The sequence below is a fragment of the Eptesicus fuscus genome, chromosome 9, assembly GCF_027574615.1.
Source record: "Eptesicus fuscus isolate TK198812 chromosome 9, DD_ASM_mEF_20220401, whole genome shotgun sequence".
NCBI lineage: Eukaryota > Metazoa > Chordata > Mammalia > Chiroptera > Vespertilionidae > Eptesicus > Eptesicus fuscus.
In genome coordinates this window covers 13698288-13717784 of record NC_072481.1, presented here as the reverse complement: position 1 = coordinate 13717784, position 19497 = coordinate 13698288, and the positions used below count along the sequence as shown (strand labels likewise).

At 42.9% G+C, this 19497-nt stretch overlaps 1 protein-coding gene across 3 annotated transcripts in view; it reads left to right on the top strand.

Annotated features, from left to right (window-relative positions):
- The first annotated feature begins 305 nt into the window (after positions 1 to 305).
- LUZP1 (leucine zipper protein 1) overlaps positions 306 to 19497 on the top strand; it is a 124806-nt gene continuing 105614 nt past the window's right edge. For all 3 annotated transcript variants that reach the window (XR_008556959.1, XR_008556958.1, XM_054720922.1), the window contains exon 1: positions 306 to 381. The gene's annotated coding sequence lies outside the window, so the exon portion shown is untranslated. The remainder of the gene's footprint in view (positions 382 to 19497) is intronic.

Here is a 19497-nt window from a genome sequence, read left to right as displayed (position 1 = left end):
GTAATAGAAATAGTATTTGTTGAGTGATTGCTCTATGGCAGGCCCCGGGCTAACCACCTTTACATGGATTATCTCATTTAGTCCTCGCAACACCCCAGACGGTGCCCCTCTTGAAAGCAGGACGTTTTGTCTCCCATTTTGAATTCCCACCGCGCCTACAACTTGGCGGAGCCCTAGTCTGGGGAAGGGTAAAATACGCGGAGGGGGAGGGGCGTACAGCCTAGCCCCACCCCTCGCCGCAGGCCCCGCCCCCAGGACGCTGACGTCACCCACTGGGCCCGCCCCTCATTGTCAGTCCAGGGGAGCCCGAGGAGGCGCCGGCGGCCGGGAGCGGAGTGCCCGAGCCCTCGGCGGGCGGGAGCGTGGGCCGGAGCCGCCGAGGTGAGGGGTCTGCGGTGGGGCGGCGGGAACGCGGTGCGGGAGGCCGGGGCGGGCAGGCCAGGGTTGGGGAGGGCGTCCGAGTGGATGGCCTGCCCCGCGGAGGGGTCGGGGGCACCCGGGGGCGGCGGGGCAGAACCGGCGGGCGCACCGGGGGAGGGCCGGGGGGTGTGGAGCTGAGGTGGGGGGAGAGTTTGGAATTTCGGAGGAAGAACTCGGAAGGGGAGACCTTTGGGGGCGAGACCTTGAGAATGTTTGTGGAGTTTTTGAAGGGGGAGGGAAGCTTCTGAGAGACTTCTCGGTGGGAACGAGACTCTGAGGAGAAATGTTGGGGCAGGGAGCTCAGGGGATGTTTTTGGGGGGGGGGCCACGGAGGAAGAGTTTTAAGGTCGAGTTTGGGAGTCGGAGGGAGAGCGCGCGGGGCCCGGTGGGGGCGGGGAGCAGCGCGGCGGGGCGGGGGGCCGGGGCGGCCGGGGAGGGGGCTGCGCGGGGCCCGCGGGCACCCGGGAGGAAGGAAGTGATCTTACAGGAAGAGCCGGGAGCTCCTGAGGAGGAGGAGGAGGAGGAGGAGGAGGGAGGAGGTTGGAGGTTGGGAGCGTTCGGGCCGGCGTGCGGGGGCCGGCTGCGGGACTGCGCTGCGGGGGTGCGGGCCGGGCGGGGAGGGGTCCCGCCGCCGCCGCAGCTGTCGGCCTGCCTCGCCGGCCGCGTCCCGGCGGATGCTGGTCTCACAGCCAGACCGCCGGGCTAGGAAGGAATTTGAGGCATTCGCTTTGTTTAAGTTGCCAGTAGACAGTCCTGAGGACTAATTAATGGTGGAATCTGCAGGGGGACGCGGGCGAGCTGGGCCGGGCCGTCCCCCGCCCCCGCCGCCGCCGCCGCCGCCGCGGTGAACTTTCCGCAGCGCACGCGGCCCGCCTCCCCGCCTCCCCGCGCACCCCCCACCCCTGCCCGGCCGGGAAGGAGCCATGGCTTCCCGAGGCGCAGGAATGAAGTGCGGTTTCTGGGGCCAGTGGCCTCGGGCTGCGGAGGCTGCCTGCAGGGAACCCGGCGTCCCGGAGCGGCCGGGCGGCGGGGGGGCTCGGAGCCCGGGTTAGCGCTCTGTGAGGTGCCTGCGGTTTCTGGTAATAACCTTGGAGGACGCTCCGTGAGCCAGGAAAGACCATCTTGCTTTGGAGCATCTGTTTCTTCATCGTCAGCCCCTTTCCTAACACTGCAGGACTTGTTGTGGCCTGTTTCGGAAATGCCGAGACTGGTGCTCACCCTTGAGGGTGGGAGAGGGGAAGAGAATAGACACCCCCAAAACGCTGCAGTGTGATCTCCGCAAAGGCAGGCTGCTGGCGGGCAGAGTCTCCGTCGCACCTTCTCTGACATGAATGACCTTGGGAAACAAATCATGCTTCTGAGCTCCTGGTGCCTTATCTGTCTGTCGCTTGTGGAGAAAATACTCTCTGGACTTCCCTGCCTTTTGGGGGGGGGGTCTTTTGAGAGGTGGGGTTTTGTTCAGGGCTTTTTACAAACTGCCGCAGTCAGAACCGGGGGAATTCAGTTCACCTAGTAAGATTTTACTGCCTCAGATTAGGGAGGGGGAGAGGGGCATGGATTTTCGGGGAACATTTCCCTTCTGGGAATCTACACAAGTATGTTCCAGATTGCTTCCTGTCACTTTGCGTGTTTGGTGGCATTGGTGTGGTTAAATTGAATAACCCCCATAGAAAGTTCTCTTGTCAGAAATAATTATTTTGCTCAGAATTCCCCTTGGGGCATATTAAAGTTGTGCTCAATTTACTCAGAAGAATTTTTCAGGTTTCTAAAATTAAATCACTTTTCTAAACATAGTCACTAAAGTTCGAAAAACTGGAAATGGTGGGGTGGGAAGGGAGTTGATTAGAATATAAACAAGACAGCAAATACTGGTTCATCGTCCTGTGATTACTAACAGGGATTTTGGATCAGCCTTGATTAATAGGTATTTGCTTACTCTTAAATAATTTAAGACCAAGAAGGGGAACTAATATTGTTGAGTGCCTATTCTGTGCCCAGTAATTGTGCTTGGTGGTCTATATCTCACAAAGTCTTCACAAGGAGTTGGCGTCTCTGTTTCACAGATGAGCAAACGGTGAGGGTCAGAAGGTAAAGGGATTTTTCCCAAGTTTATATATAAAACTAGTAAGAAGTGGAACTGGAATTAAAACTCAAGTCTGGCCGAAGCCGGTTTGGCTCAGTGGATAGAGCGTCAGTCTGCGGACTGAGGGGTCCCGGGTTCGATTCCGGTCAAGGGCATGTACATTGGTTGCGGGCACATCCCCAGTGGGAGGTGTGCAGGCGGCAGCTGGTCGATGTTTCTCTCTCATTGATGTTTCTAGCTCTCTATCCCTCTTTCTTCCTCTCTGTAAAAAATCAATAAAATATGTTTAAAAAAATAAAATAAAACTCAAGTCTGTTTCTAAGGTCCATGGTTATCTCCAGTAGGCACACTGCACTGGGAACCAGGAGGCTTAGTTTCTAGCTCTTTGACTGAGCCACTAGGTCACTGGGACCCTGTCAATTAAGTCTATTTCCCAATAATGTTGCCTTCTTTTCCTCCAGCAGTGTTGTCAGAATGCTTTTGAGATGTTCTAGGTTTTTTGTTTGTTTTTTGTTTGTTTGTTTTTTGTAGAAAGACAAACCCATGTTGTAGTGCTATGTTCTATATGCAGTAGGTGCTTAATACATCTATTTCTTATAGAGTACCTGGGTGATCATAGATTGCATTTATGTAATGGAAGATGTTGGATAGCTAATGGTTCTTCCACTGTAGAGGCCATCATTGAGGTGATATTCATGATCAGAAACGGAACCATTTTTCATGTAACATGGCTTTGTGGGATATTGTCAGCTTATGAGTAAAGCACATTACATACAGGTAGGACCTACATAGTCAAGCTGAAAGATTTGGTATAAACTTTGAATGCACATAATAGGTGCTCAATAAATATTTGCTGAATGAATGCATGCATTCTTTTCTTAAAAATGTTTTTCTTGACTTTATTAAAGAGAGAGGAAGGGCGAGGGAGAGAGAGATATAAACATAGATGAGAGAGAAACATTGATCAGCTGCCTCCTGCATGGGACCTTTTGGGGATTGAGTTTGCAACCTGGGCATGTGCCCTGATCGGGAATGAAAACTAGAGACCTCAACTACTGAGCAACACTGCCTGGGCTTTTAATTTTTTTTCCAAGTCAGCTTTGTCCAGGTATAATTTACCTACAATAAAATTCACCAATTTTAAGTGTACACTTTGTGATGGATATATGACAAATGTATACAGCTGTGTAATCACTACTGACTTCATTTGTTTAAATTGGTTAGCAGAGGGGTCCCTGGAAATTTTGTCAAGTTTTTATATTCACATTCAATACTGGTGCCATCAGAGTGAATATTAGAGAGTTCAGGTGCCAAGTTTGTAGGAAAGAGGGGAAATCTTAGATATTTGATGGTGAGATGCATGAGCAGAATAAGAGAGGGAAGATGGGGACATTTGTCAAATCAGGGGAAATATATTAAACCAGGTTTTCATTATTTTTGATACATTGTGGAAGAAAAATTACCCAAAGATTTATTGAAGAGTTGAACTGCTATTTATTTTATTTTTTATGAAATGGTAGCTCCTGAAATATAAAACATCTTTGGCTATCCTTAAGAAGTACTTACAGATTATGGTTGTTCAAATAGTTCTTAAGGGTGGGGATGCTATAAAATGATTAAAGGCCTTGCCCTTCCACCTGTGACAATATCCTTAGTTTACCTCTAACTTGTTTTAGCTAATATTCCACAAAGGGAATAAATTAGGTAGAAATTGTGTCTTGTTGGGAAGACGTAAGCTTATTTTTTCCTTCTCATAATTTCTCTTTACTGAACCTGCCCATTCTCCTTTTAAAAAGTTTCTATCTAAGGAAATGCTTGAAACCTGTTACTGCACTTCTAGAAGAAACTCCATTTTTTACCTCTTACTCCTTATTTCTCTTTATTCATTCTATTTCTTTTTTTTAAAAATATATTTTATTGATTTTTTTACAGAGAGGAAGAGAGAGGGATAGAGAGCTAGAAACATCGATGAGAGAGAAACATCGATCAGCTGCCTCCTGCACACCCCCCACTGGGGATGTGCCCGCAACCAAGGCATATGCCCTTGACCAGAATCGAACCTGGGACCCCTGAGTCCTCAGGCCGACGCTCTATCCACTGAGCCAAACCGGTTTCGGCTCATTCTATTTCTTTATGTTGCCTCTTTTATAATCATCTTCTCCCACCTGTGAATCCTGAGAATGGAAACTTCTCAACCATCCATATACCATTAGGAAATAATAATTAAATTAAAATAACAGTCCACCAACTCAGTATTTTGGGTATGACAGGGAGAAAATAATAACTCTGTGAGATAGTCATTATCCTTATTTTATATATGAGGGATCTGAGCTCAGAGTAGTTATGCCAAAGCTAGTGAGGGGCAGACCATTGAGTTGAACTCCTGTATAATTGATGCTCAAGTTTGGGGTCTTTTTATTTCATTACACTCTCTGGTGTAGTAGGGTTGAGGAGAGGGAAGGGTAGGGGGAGGGGGCAAAAGAAATGCTTGAAAATACCACATTAAAATATAAGCCAAAACATAACAAGCATTCCTGACCTGTTTAGGCATTGCTGTTTTTATTAAAAAATATATTATAATTGGTTTCAGAGAGGAAGGGAGAGGGAGAGAGAGATAGAAGCATCCTATATAATAAAAGGCTAATATGCACATGGTCGTCACACATAACGACCAATCAGCAGGAGGCTGCATGTGCAGCAGGTGCGTGCAGGTAGGTGGGCGGGGTTGTGTGCGCAACCAGTCACCAGGAGATGCATGGAGCACCTCTTGGTCCCTCTGCCCCCCCACCCCAGCTCTTGCTGGCGGCTCCCTTCCGCCTCCCTCTCGCAGAAGTGGCGCGCTCCTGCTGGCATGCTTCGGCTCCTGCTGGCTCCCGCAGAAGTGGTGGGCAGCCTACTGTGCGCGATTTCGCACGCTGGGCCACTAGTCAATGATAACAGAGAATTATCTATTGGCTGCTTCCTGCCCACCTCCTGGGGAATTGAGCCCCCAACTCTGGCATGTGACCTCCTGTTTCATAGGTCAATGCTCAACCAGGGACCCTTCAGTCCACAGGCTGACACTTTATCTACTGGGCCAAACCAGATAGGGCAGTTTTATCCGTTTTTGTACTTCTGTAAAAATGAAATCATACTCCATATATTCTTTTGGGTCTGGCTCCTTTTATTCAACAAGTAGAGGCCTGGTGCACAAATTCATGCATGGGTGGGGTCCAGCCAGCTCAGCCCCGATTGGGCTGATTGGGGCTGGGCCGGCCTTGGGGAGGGGCCTCCCCTGATTGGGATGAAGGGGGGGGGCTGACTGGGGGCGGGGCCAGCCGGGGGAAGGGGTTGTGGGTAGTTGGCTGGCTGGCCCGTCCCCTGGTCAAACTCCTGGTCAAGGGGACAATTTGCATATTAGCCTTTTATTATATAGGATATGTTTGAGTATGTAAACACTGTTTTTTTTAATCCTCACCTGAGGATATTTTTTCCATTGATTTTCAGAGAGTGGAAGGGAAGGAGGAGGAGTGGGGGGAGAGAGAGAGAAAAAAACATTGAAGGGAAAGAGACACATTGATTGGTTGCCTCCCACACATGCCCCTACCTGGGCTGGGGAACCTGCAACTGAGGTATGTGTCCCTGATCCTGACCATCCCCCTGACTGGGAATTGAATCCGAATTGAATCTGAGACCCTTGTCTCCGCAGGCTGACTCTCTAATCACTGAGCAAACTGGCCAGGGCTGCAAACATTTTATCCTGGCTTGTTATGCCTTGTATATAACCTGGCCCCTGCCGCTAAGCACATTGTCCATTATGCTTCAGTCACAGTAGCTTCTTATTACTTTCAAATTCAGCAAGTTCTTTCATACCTTGGGCCTTTTGTATGGGTGGCTCTCTCTTTTTATAAAAAAATTATTGATTGATTTTAGAGAGGAAGGGAGAGAGATGTGCATTCATTGGTTGATTCTTGTATGTGTCCCAATTGAAGGTCAAAACCACAACTTTAATATATCAGGACGATGCCAGTTAGGCCGGCTCTCTCTTGAACACTCTTTCCCCTGCTTTTTGCCTGGCTGCTTTCTTTTTTTAAAATACATTTTATTGATTTTTTTACTAGTACAGAGAGGAAGGGAGAGGGATAGAGAGTTAGAAACATCGATGAGAGAGCAACATCGATCAAGCTGCCTCCTGCACACCCCCTACTGGGCATGAGCCCGCAACCAAGGTACATGCCCTTGACCAGAATCGAACCTAGGACCCTTCAGTCCGCAGGCCGACACTCTATCCACTGAGCCAAACCAGTTAGGGCATGGCTGCCTTCTTTAAGCCTCAGCTTATGTATCAGAGTTGCTTTCCCTCATCCCTATTTTGCCAGTCCTTTCCCGTTACTAGTATTTCCTGTTGTCTCCCTTCTTAGTGCCTATTACAATTCGTAATGATATATCTGCTTGTGTGATTATTATCTGTCTTCCCTACTGGACTTCACAGGAGCAGGGTACTCATCGGTTTTGTTCACCAGTGTATACCTGGTACCTAACAATGACTGAGATATAGTAGGTATTTATAAATATTTAATGACCACTTGCCCAATTCACACCTTTGTTGCCATTATCTTTAGTCCTTTTCTTCTCTTACGCTGTTTAACCAATTAATCTTTCCATCCTTCAATGCTCAGCTCAATTACCCCTCTTTGAAGTCTATCATGGCTTTACAATAGTTAACCTCTCTTTAAAAATTATGACATTAATTGCTGATGCCCTCATGTTTTTGGTAAATCACACTAGTATGTCTTATCTACCTAGTTGGATCTTTCTCAAAAATCTTGCAGCTTGTAATGCCAATACCCCTCATACTCTTGGATAACTTGACTAGCTTGTATCTTTACCTAATTTGATCAGAATCTTCTTGATCAGTAGATAATTTTGTCTTAGCCTGTATTCCCCTCAGTTCCTTTCACTGAACTTTGCACGTAGTAGAGTCTCAGCAGAGTATTTAAAAAAAAATTCTTATTGATTTTAGAGACAAAGGGAGAGGGAGAGAGAGATAGAAACATTAAAGGTAAGAGAGAATCATTGATTGGTTACCTCCTGCACGCCCCCCAATGGGGATCAAGCCCGCAACCTGGGCTTGTGCCCCGACTGGGAATAGAACTGTGACCTCCTGGTTCATAGATCGATGCTCAACCACTGAGCCATGCTGGCCAGGCTCAGTAGAGTTTTTGATGATTGATCATAATGATGTTTATGTATAGGTAGCAATTTTAATTTCTCAGCTTCTTTTTTTTTTTAAAATATGTTTTATTGATTTTTTACAGAGAGGAAGGGAGAGGGATAGAGAGCTAGAAACATCCATGAGAGAGAAACATCATGGATCAGCTGCCTCCTGCACACGCCCCACTGGGGATGCTCCCACAAGGTACATGCCCTTGACCGGAATTGAACCTGGGACCCTTCAGTCCGCAGGCCGACGCTCTATCCACTGAGCCAAACCGGTTTCGGCATAATTTCTCAGCTTCTTAACATGGATTCTTTTTATTAGAATTCTGTTTAGTGTTTTCTCTAATCCAAAGGCTGGGAGTGCCCCAGCTGCTTCAGGTGATTTCACAATTATTAGGTTGTGAAGGTACAGGAGTCCAGTCCTGGTACCACAAAGCAGATATTCCTTTGGAATCTGTCATTGGCAAAAAGTAATTATGCACAGTTCTTGGAAAGATGCTTAGTCAGTGCTTCTCATGCTTTCAGATTGGAGTTATTAACTGAAATGAGATACTAGAAAGTAATCTCATTTGAATTATTCCGATAAATGGCATTTTATTATGTCAATAATGAAAAATTGAAGCCAATTAAACCTGTTTATAGTCACCTTCTCTGACTGTCAGTAAGCTCTGAGTAGTTATTCTTCCTCTTTTATTAAATGCATGTACTAATTTTGTGTGAACTTTAAGCAAATTTGAATTAGTAACTGGGATGGTTTAACTTAACATATTGCATAATTGAGTGATAAATGTAAATATTTTTGATTAGGTGCCTACTATGTATTTTTAAGTAGTGATCATTTTGACTGTTTTAAAAAAATATGTTTTTATTGATTTGAGAGAGGAAGGGAGGGGAGAGAGAGACAGAAACATTGATCAGAGAAAAACATCAATTGGCTGCCTTGTTCATTGGGCCTTCTGGGGATTTAGCCTACAACCTGGGTATGTCCCTGACTGGGAATCAAACTGGTGTGCATGGGACTGCACTCAGCCAACTGAGTACACCGGCCAGGGCCATTTTGACTTTGCTGATGGAACTATATCAGAAGGTTTTGGGGTAATTTAGAATTTTTTTTTTTTTTTTTTTGCTTAGTAAGATTTATTTTATTTTTTATTGTCTAAAGTTTTACATATGTCTCCTTTTTCCCGGATTGATCCCTACCCCAGCCATTCCCACTCCCGAGGGCAAGCCCCCACCATCCCAGTGTCTATGTCCATTGGTTATGCTAATATGCATGTAATTTAGTAAATTTTTTAAAATGGAAACATTGGGGCAGAGGGACTTAGGAGGTTTCTGAGAGACATTGGAGTAATTTTATTACCTTTTATAATCTTACTATCCTCTTTTTCTTTAATGACCTAAAAATATTTTATGAAATCAGCCTATTTGCTTTTTAACTTATTTATTACTAGTGTCCCAGTATACGAATTTGTGCACATTGAAAGGAAATTAATTAGAAAAATATTTTAATATCGCTATTTGCTTCTTGCTGATGAAAAGAAAACAGGATTCTACTGAGTCTCCTGTCTACTTACTCCAGGACTTCTGTGACAATCAAATGAGATGAGGCATGGGAAAATGCTTCACATTAGGTTCAGCTGTAAAATGTTTGCACCTGACTATAAAGCAAGTCGGGTTCCTGGACTGAAGAAACTCCAAGGATGCTAGTCGCTAGGGAGAAGATACTAGTTGCTACGTGACGTCATTGCCCGGTGCCCACAGCGACCGTTTCCTGGCTGGCCTGGGCTGTGGGCTGCATTTTGCAACAGGGGGTCTCGGCAGCGTTGGCTGCGATTTGGTGTGGTGTCGCTCTGGGGTGGTGGCAGGGCCTGTGTCCCACTTCGGGGAAGCTGAGTGTTGGTTTGTCGGTGCCAGGTCTGTATTTTTAAATGGCTGGTGCATGTCATGGCAGGATCATGGCAGCTCCTGCATTGAGCATCTGCCCCCCTGATGGTCAGTGCGCATCGTAGATACCAGTCGTACAGACACTTAGCCTTTTATATATATAGATAGGTTAAAATAAAAAGTATAAGAATCAGAAGTTTTCTTTTGAAATATGAAGAGACAAATGATAAAGTATGGGGAATTTATTACAAAAAGACATTTTTCAGAATGGATTACAAGGTTAGTACGTATTTAACCCAGTCTCCTACACTTTATACATTCACAATAGAATTGTTCATAGTGTTGGTTTCTAGGCATCATGGGATCTTGGAGTACATTTCTGAATCACATTTTATTCAAGTAAAGCTTTATTAAATGTGGTTTTATTGTATTCTAATTCTTTAACAGTTGGTTACTCATTTGTGTCTTATTCTCATTCTTTGACCATTTTGGTTAAATAGCACTTTGCCTTATAAGGTTATTTAAAGCTCTACAATTCCAGTTTCATAGCCTTAGCCCCAATTTTTTCATCTTTAAGATGGTGATAATGGCTGTGAGGATTAAATAATTTAATGTACAAAAGCACTTAGATCATAATGTTGGTAGGTAGTAAATATTAGTCATTATTTAAAAAAAGTTTTTAAGAGTATATTTAATTTTTTAATGATTTAAAAGAATATATATTTTTATTGATTTCAGAGAGGAAGGGAGGAGAGAGAGATAGAAACATCAGTGATGAGAGAGAATCATTGATCGGCTGCCTCCTGCATGCCCTCTACTGGGGATCAAGCCCGAAACCCTGGCATGTGCTCTTGACCAGAATCGAACCTGGAATCCTTCTGTCCGCAGGCTGATGCTCTATTCACTAAGCAAAATTGGCTAGGACTAATTTTTTAATTGATTTTAAAGAGAGGAAGAGAGAGAAGAGAGAGAGAGAGAGAGAGAGAGAGAGAGAGAGAGAAACATCCCTGTGAGAGAAACATGGATCAGTTGCCTCCTACATGTGCCCTGACCAGGGATCGCACCCAAACTCACCACATTTTGGTGTAAGGGATGATGCTTCAACCAACGGAGCCACAAGGCCAGGTCAAGAGTATGTTTTATGACAGTGAAACAAGGAAGGCCTCAGGATAGGAGAAGCAACAGGAGAGAGACTAGGCAGAGCTGCTTTGTCTCTCTAGAAACATAATGGGAAAGAAGTGAGCCAATGGGACTGCTGTCAGCACTGGAGAGTCAGAAAAAGGGGCCTTGTGAACAGGTTCTAGGAGTTAGCCAGTGGTCTCTGCCCATTGCTCCCTTGGTAGCAAGTCTGGGATCCCTTAGAGTTTAGGAGATGCATACCTTTGGGGGAAGAAGTGGGGAGAAGGAAAGGTGTGGGCAGTTCATTATTTCAATTTTACATTATTGTTTACTCAAAGAACTGAAGAAAATTTTCCTCTTTTTATTATTTTTAAAATTAATATTTAGTTTAAAGCTAGGTAGCATTCTTTATGTATTGGCAAACTAAAAGAAACTCAATAAAAATTTCAAAAATATTTTTATTGATTTTTAGAGAGAGAGAGAGAGAGAAAGAGAGAAACATCTATTTGAGAGTGAAAAATTGATTGTTGCTTCCTGCACGCAGCCTACTGGGTCCTAAGTTTGACTCCATGTACTTTGGTTGTAGGCTCCTCCCTGGCCTGGGCCCTGATCAGGGCTCTTGCAGGAGGCAGCCAATCGATGTGTTTATCTCACATAGATGTTTCTCTGTCTTTCTTTCTCTCTTCCACTTTCCCTAAAAATCAATGGAAAAATATCCTCAGGTGAGGATTAACAACAGTAACAAAATTAACAGTTTCTATTTTTACATACATATATATATATATATGTGTATATATATACACACACACACACACACACACACACATATATATATATATATATATTATTATTTTTTTTAATGACACCCCTACTGGGGATGTGCCCGCAACCAAGGTATACGCCCTTGACTGGAATCGAACCTGGGACCCTTCAGTCTGCAGGCCGATGCTCTATCCACTGAGCCAAACCAGTCAGGGCTACAAATATATTTTTATTGATTTTAGAGAGAGAGGAAATGTGTGGAAGAGAGAGAGAGAAACATTGATGTGAGACAGAAGCATTGATCGGTTGCCCTACTTACCAAGGCATTATCTCTGCAGAGGCTGAAGAGTTTTAATTGAAGAATGGTATCATCCAATCTTGATCTGACAGCATTTTTCTGTTTCTAAACATAAAGAAATCTCTGGTTTTATCCAGTTTCAAGTTAACCGGAGAAGTTAAATTCTGAGCAAGATAAATGAAGTTAATTTTTGGCTTTTTAAACCCCAGAGCAGCTTTATCACAAATGTTCTATCTACCTCATTACCTGGGTTTATTTTTCTAATTTAGGCCATCTTAGTAATTTGTATCTAATCAGTGAATAAACAGCTTAGCTAAGTCTTACAATTGAAAATTTCTAAGAATTCTTAGTTACTGAAGACTAATAACAAATCTATATTAACTATATGCCAGTCACTGTACTTAAGTGCTTTTCATGTCTTTAATCTTCCTCTCAACAACCTTTTGGAGTAGATACTTTTATTATCCCCATTTTAATAAATGAAAATTCTTAAGACATAAGCTTGCCCAAATTCAATACAACTCTTGAATGCCAAGCTATGATTTGACTCCTGAACTTGTTTCCCCCCACTCCCCAACTTTTTTATTAAATTTATTGGGGGTGACATGCTATATAATGAAAGCCTAATATGCTAAGTGTGCAGTTGACCAGTCGGCCGTTCAATCAATCAAAGCGTAATATGCTAATGATATGCTAAGGCCACTCAACCTCTCGTTATGACATGCACTGACCACCAGGGGGCAGACGCTCTGACTGGTAGGTTAGCTTACTGCTGGGGTCCGGCTGATCGGGACTGAGTGAGATGGGCCAGACACACCCTGGAGCCCTCCCGTGGTCCCTCCCTGGCTGGCCAACCTCCCGTATCCCTCCCTGGTTCTGATCGTGCACTGTTGGGGACCCTTGGCCTGGCCTGCACCCTCTCACAATCTGGGACCCCTCAGGGGATGTCAGAGAGCCAGTTTCAGCAGGATTGCACAGGGCAGGCCGAGGGACCCCACCCGTGCACGAATTCATGCCCCAGATCTCTAGTTGGTTAATAAAATTACATAGGTTTCAGGTATATAGTTCTATAATACATTACCTGTATATTGTATTGTGTGTTCACCACCAGATCAAGTTTCCCATCACCATTTATCCCCTCCATACCCTCGTCAATCTCTACCCACCCCCATTTCCCTGTGATAATCAACATACTGTTGTGTGTGTCTTGATCATGAACATTGTATTGTTCAAACCAGAACACATGACGATTTTATGAACTGTGTCTTTAAGATCATTATTTCCTAAATAAATGAGGTCAACATTGGCTTATGTTCTTTAGGAAAGGAAGAATACCATTTTTAGATCTTGATAAATTTAAAGACATTTAAATGTCTTTAAAATGGAAGACTGTTAAAGAGTAAACGGTAGCTGGTTGAATGTAGAAGATATTTTTCTGTCACAGCTATACTGGAGTGCAATATGAGATACTCTTCAAAAATATATATTTTTAAAATATATTTTTATTGAGTTCAGAGAGAAAGGGAGAGGGAGAGAGAGGGAGAAATATCAGTGATGAGAGAGAAATATCAATGATGAGAGAGAATCATTGAACAGCTGCCTCCTGCACATCCCTTACTGAGGATCGAGCCCACAACCTGGGCATGTGCCTTTTGACCGGAATAGAACCTGGGACCTTTCAGTCCACAGGCAGGCCACTGAGCCAAACCAGCTAGGATGAAATATTCTTAGTATAATTTAAAAAAAATTATATACTTTCAAATATATGCTAGAATATTTTTTTGTGGTAACTTGAGGGCTGATGATTATGTTAGACATTTTAAAAAGACTAGATTCCAGTTCAATTTCAAAGAGACTATCAGGATCTTAAGGAATTGTTTACATAGATTAGTCTTGGCTGAAATTTGGTCTGTGAGGGCTTTCATAGAGGCAGTTTGGACCAGAGTTTTGCAATAAGATGGATGGATAGGATTTGAATAGACAGAAAGGAAGAGGATGGTTTTCCAGGCCAGGGCAAAAGCATGAGCAAAGATACTGAGATTGGAAGTAAACTTGTATTATGATTGGACCTGAGAAGACTTATGTGATCTAATAATAGAATTTAGATTATGGACTAGGAGGTGTAATGATCTGTCAGATTATGAACAGTCTTGAAAGTTATACTGAGGCAATTGGACTTGATCTTGCCAACATTTGGGACCCATTGAAGGCTTCTAAGTTGGACAGTGACTTGATGAACTTGAAATTATAGATTGATTAATCAAAGGGTTTATTAGATTATTGGAAAAGAGGCCAGTTAAAGATTTTTGTAGAAATTCAGGTGTGAACACTATCAGGACCTGAATTTAGGGGCTAAAAAAAAAGGAATATGTTGGAGAGAAGTTTTGAAAAAGGAAGAGAGAGGATTTAATGACAAGAAAGTAAAGATAACTCGAAGATTAGGAGATTGGTAAAAATAAGGGACATTTGTGACTAGTTATCTGAAGTTGGAAAAGGGGGCAAGACAGCCTTTTGCCTCAGATTTTCTGCTAACTGCTTTATATCCATGTGCTTTTACAATTCTATTTGAAATATGTTGAGAGTCTTCTAAAATTGCTCTGGGATTGAATTGGAAGTTAAAAGGTTTCTTTTATTTTGGAAGTACTCATTTGGGAAAAAAAAATAGTATGTTTCAAACCACTAAACATTGTGTAAGTTCTTAGTTATGGAGATTGTAAACCTTATAAATAACATTATCATTAGATGGTAATCTAATTATGTAAGTGCAGAGGAATTTTTGGAATGCATTTGTTATGTTAGGAGTTTTTTGTTTAACTTATCCTGTGTTTATGGGGGTGGGGGTAGTGTGGGAAAAGGGGGGAGGCTTAAAAGACCAAGTATGGTCTTTGGCCCTAGTTCTAGTCAATGACATTCACTTCTCTTTTGGGTAATGTCCCTCATTATCCTTTGGTAGAGCTCTCCGCAAATCCTAAACAAAGGTCTGCTTCAGAAAACAAGCAACAAACTGTTGAGACAGTTCGACAAATTGCCGGTCTTGGCAAATAAAGCTAAAGGAAGTTTCAGGATCCAGCTTCTGGGATTTGAAGACCACACCACTTGAAAATGTAGTTAGATCTGTAAACTCTGTATGATAGCTAGCACTTTTTTGGTATGCACCTCTCTCTTCCTTCCTCCCATCATCTGCAGTCTTTAAATTCTTTAGCTTACTCTTCATGTTTGCTGTTGATAATTGCTTCTAAGTTCTATCTACTGCTATCACCTCCATAGTAGAAAACTCAACCCCACCCCTCTCTGCCTCATTCCTGATGTTCCTTTACCAACTGGGTCGGCTAGAACTTGTGCACAAATGTGAGCAAAGCCTTGGGTTCTTAATCTTTTCTCCCAACGTTTCATCTATCTCCTACTAACTCATAGTTGAAAACAAGGCCCTGGCCTGGTAGCTAAGTTGGTCAGAGCATTGTCCTGGTAGGCCAACGTTTAACATACAAGAGACAACCAATGAATGCATAAATAAGTTGAAAAACAAATCGAAGTTTCTCACCCTCCTACCCTCTTCCCCCCTAAATAACTTAAATTAAAAAAAGAAAGAAAACAAGACCTTTTCTCTAACGAATAATAAATATTATTCCTGTTTTTGCTGGTTGAAGACTCTGACTCCTTGGACAGCAGGGAATAATCAATGTATTTCTAGTCCAATGGCTTTTAGCTCTTTGGCTTTCCATTTATGCATGGCTCCTAATTTTTCAAAGTCCCTACCATCTGCTCTCTCCATTTTCATTACTTTTGTCCAGTGACTTTCAGGATCCACATGGATTACTTTTCTTCTCTGTTCCATCCCATAGTATCCACTTTGTCTAGTACCTCACTTTTATCAATTACTATCTTTCTCTCTGTCTTTCATCTTTACTTCACTCTTCATTGAGTCCTTCCTTTCAGATTATAAATACACTGAGGTCTTGTCTGTTCTAAAACAAATAAATAAAATCCCTCTGCCTTTCTGTCTCTGAATTATTGCCATCTTATTTTAGTCATTTTTTTTTTCAAGAAGTGCATTTGTATACAGTTTTTTCTTTTACACTCATTTTTAACACCTTTACCTTCTTATTTCTGTTCCTTAATACTTGACTGTAAAAGCCCTTTCAAAAGACCCAATGATGGCCTGGCTAGTGTGGCTCAATGGTTGAGCATTGACCTATAAACCAGGAAGTCATGGTTTGATTCGAGGTCAGGGCACATGCCCGGTTGCAATCTCGATCCCCATTGGAGGGTGTGCAGGAGGCAGCCAATCAATGATCCTTATCATTGATGTTTCTATCTATCCTTCTCCCTTCCCCTCTGAAATCAGTAAAAATATATTAAAAATAAAGACCCAATGCCCATGTAGTCAGACATTTCATATCCTTTTTCTTAATCTCTCTACAATCATTAAATTATTGATCATCTTCCTCATTGAGCACTCTGTTCTTTGACTAGAAATTAAAAATGTGTTTAGTCCCATCTAGCCTGGTAAGGCCATTTTGTCTGAGACTTGGCTGGTTGTTGGACTCTGGTGTTCATCTGTGGCCTGTACTGACTAGTAGAGAAGGAGTGGAACAAGTTGGCACCGTGCTTCTTGTAGTGCTCTGTACCATGTGGACTATTAAGTAAATAATTGGTTTGACTTGCCATCTTCCTGTTCTTTCGCTTTCTCCTGATCCTGCTGTGGCTTGTGTGTAAGATGGTATCTGCCTCATAGTATTCTGTGAAATAAATGAGTTCATGCAAAGGGCTTAGAATGGCACAAAGTAAACATACAATAAATGTTAGCTATTGTTATTATGCTTTTAACTTTTTCAAGTACTTTAAATAACATTTCCTTCAAATAACATTTTTGTAAGAGAGGTAGGGTCTAGAGCAAACATGTCAAACTCAAAGGCTAACATGGGCCAAATAAACGAGGCATGTAGCCCGCGTGCTGCGAGTTTGACATGCTAGAGTGTAGCATATTTAGTCCTATTTTAACGATGAGAAATCCATGAAGGATCTTGTCTAAGGACACCAGAACTGAATTTAATGGAATAAAATTTAAAAGGTTATTTAACTTTAGTTTGAATGAAAAAAAAATGGTTTGGGATGAGTGTCATAATAGTCACTTCTCTTGTGTAAGGAGGACAAATCTGTGGTGTTTGAAATGAGAATGGAATGAGAAGGAAGGTTGTTCCCAGCTACTTGGTTCTTCTGTTCCTTGATTCTCTTCCTGCTGTTAGAGGGGAAGAGGGGAGGATGTTGCTTGCTGCGTCATTCCTTGGCCATCTAGCAAGCTAAGAGAAACAGCATTTGAAGGGTATTGGATTTGCTGGGAACTGAGAAAACAGCTTATCTGTTCAATGTGGAAAAAGGGTAAAATGAATGGGAGATGTGAACTACTGTATGAGCTGTTGCTATCATATGAGTTGTTTCATGGATTTAACTCTTGAACTGCTTCAATTGAATTCCACTTTTTTGTCCTATGTCAATTTCTTGCAGTTGTTTAGAGGCATTTTTAGGATCGAAGTACTTCTAGCTTTTTATTCATTTTTAATGGCCTTATGCGGCTTGATGGCGCTCAGATGTCAGCACCTGCTTTTGCTGCAATGTGTACTGCATGATCTCTGCATTGTTGTAAACAGAACTTGGTCAGACTTGCCCTTTCCATTTCTTTAATGAAAAGATTTCCTTGCATCTCTTCCTTAGGCTAGTCTGCTGTAGCATTGGAGGCTCTTCTACCCTTTGGAAAAACCTGAAGAGAAAAGAGTTTTTGAAGCAGTCAGTTTGTGTTGGGCTTTTTCTTAGCTAGGATTTCTCTAGCTGTTAGCCTTTCCTTAGGTCTAGTATACAGAAACAATGTCTTTAGCAAAGGTGTATTGTACCTGTCCACGGAAGAGACTACTACCACTAATCAGTAGAAATGCAGAGTATAAGAATGGAAGCATATTGAATTAGACTGAATAATGATTAAGCGTAGATGAAGCAATTATATCTACTGGAAGAGAACTTTAGGATCAGGCAGACCTGGATTTAATTCCTAGTTCTGCTGTTTATGACCAAATTGCTTAACCTCCCTGAGTCACAGTTTTCTTATCTATAAGTAGAAGTACTAATAATACCTAGTTCTTAGGGCTGTCTTAAGGATTAATTGAACTTAAATTTCTGACATTGAACAGAATGCATAGTTATAATGCTGTGAGCTGTTACCTTTCTGAAGTTGAGTTCCTCATTAAAATTGGGATATTAGGCCCTAGCCAGTTTGGTTCAGTGGATAGAGCGTCAGCCTGTGGACTGAAGGGTTCCAGGTTCAATTCTGGTCAAGGGATCCTGCCTGGGTTGCTCAATCCCCAGTAGGGAGTGTGCAGGAGGCAGCTGATCAATGGTTCTTATCATTAATGTTTTTATCTTTCCCTCTCCCTTCCTCTTGGAAATCCATACACTTATTTACTTACTTACTTACTTACTTACTTACTTACTTACTTATTTATTTATTTAAACAACCTCCTGTGGTCCCCCCCCCCCCCCCCCCAAGGCCCATTTGGGACTGGGTGAGACCGCCCTGATCGCTCACCTGGCCAAGGGACCCCACCTGTGCACGAATTCGTGCACCAGGCCTTTAGTATATCTATAATAATCTATAATAATAAAAGCATAATATGCAAATTGACTGAACAACAGAATGACCTTCCAGACGACCATCTGGAAGACCACGCTATGACATGCACTGGCGCCAGGCCAGCCAAGGTGGGTGTGATGCGATTGGTCAGGGGGCCCTGCCATCGCCCCACGATCGCCCCTGCAGAGGGAGGCCCAGGCTATCTGGCTGGCGGTGCTGTTGCAGGTGGGCGGGGCCTCCCTCTCTGGGGTGATTGATCGCGGGGCTCCTGGACTGCGAGAGGGTGCAGGCTGGGCTGAGGGATCCTTCCCCTCCCCCCCCCCCCCCCCGGAATGCACAAATTTCGTGCACTGGGCCATACACACACACACACACACACACACACACACACACACAAACAAACACACACAAACACACACAATCTGCTGGAGAGGACTTTTACTCATTGTTTAATCAGTTAACTGCCATGCATCCAAAACAGAAACCATTCCATTTGCATCTATAGATGATTATGGTGTACAAAGGGTTAAAATCTAGTTTAGACATCTTTGCTTCTATGAAACCTTTCCTGATTCCATAACTGAACTCCTTTTCTACTTTGTACTTCTATTGTTGCATATATATATTTAATATATTTTTATTGATTTTAGAGAGGAAGGGAGAGGGAAAGAGAGATAGAAACATCAGTGATGAGAAAGAATCATTGATTGGCTGCCTCTTACATGCTCCCTACTGGGGATTGAGCCCACAATCTGGGCATGTGCCCTTGACTGGAATCGAACCTGGTACTGATAAATGCTGTGATATGGATAAACCTTGAAAACACAGTGGCAAGTAAAAGAAGCCAGACACAAAGTCTACATGTTGTATGATTCTGTTTATGTGAATTTTCCAGAATAGGTAAATCCATAGAGACAGAAAATAGATTATTGTTGCCAGGGACTGGAGATAAGGGAGATAGGGGAAAATGGAGAGTTACTGCTAAGGGCATGGGTGTCTTTTTGGAATGATTAAATGGTCTGAAATTATATAGTGATAATGGTTGCACAACCCTGTGAATATACTGAAAAACAAACCCCACAATAAAATGTATAGTCTAACATTTTATAG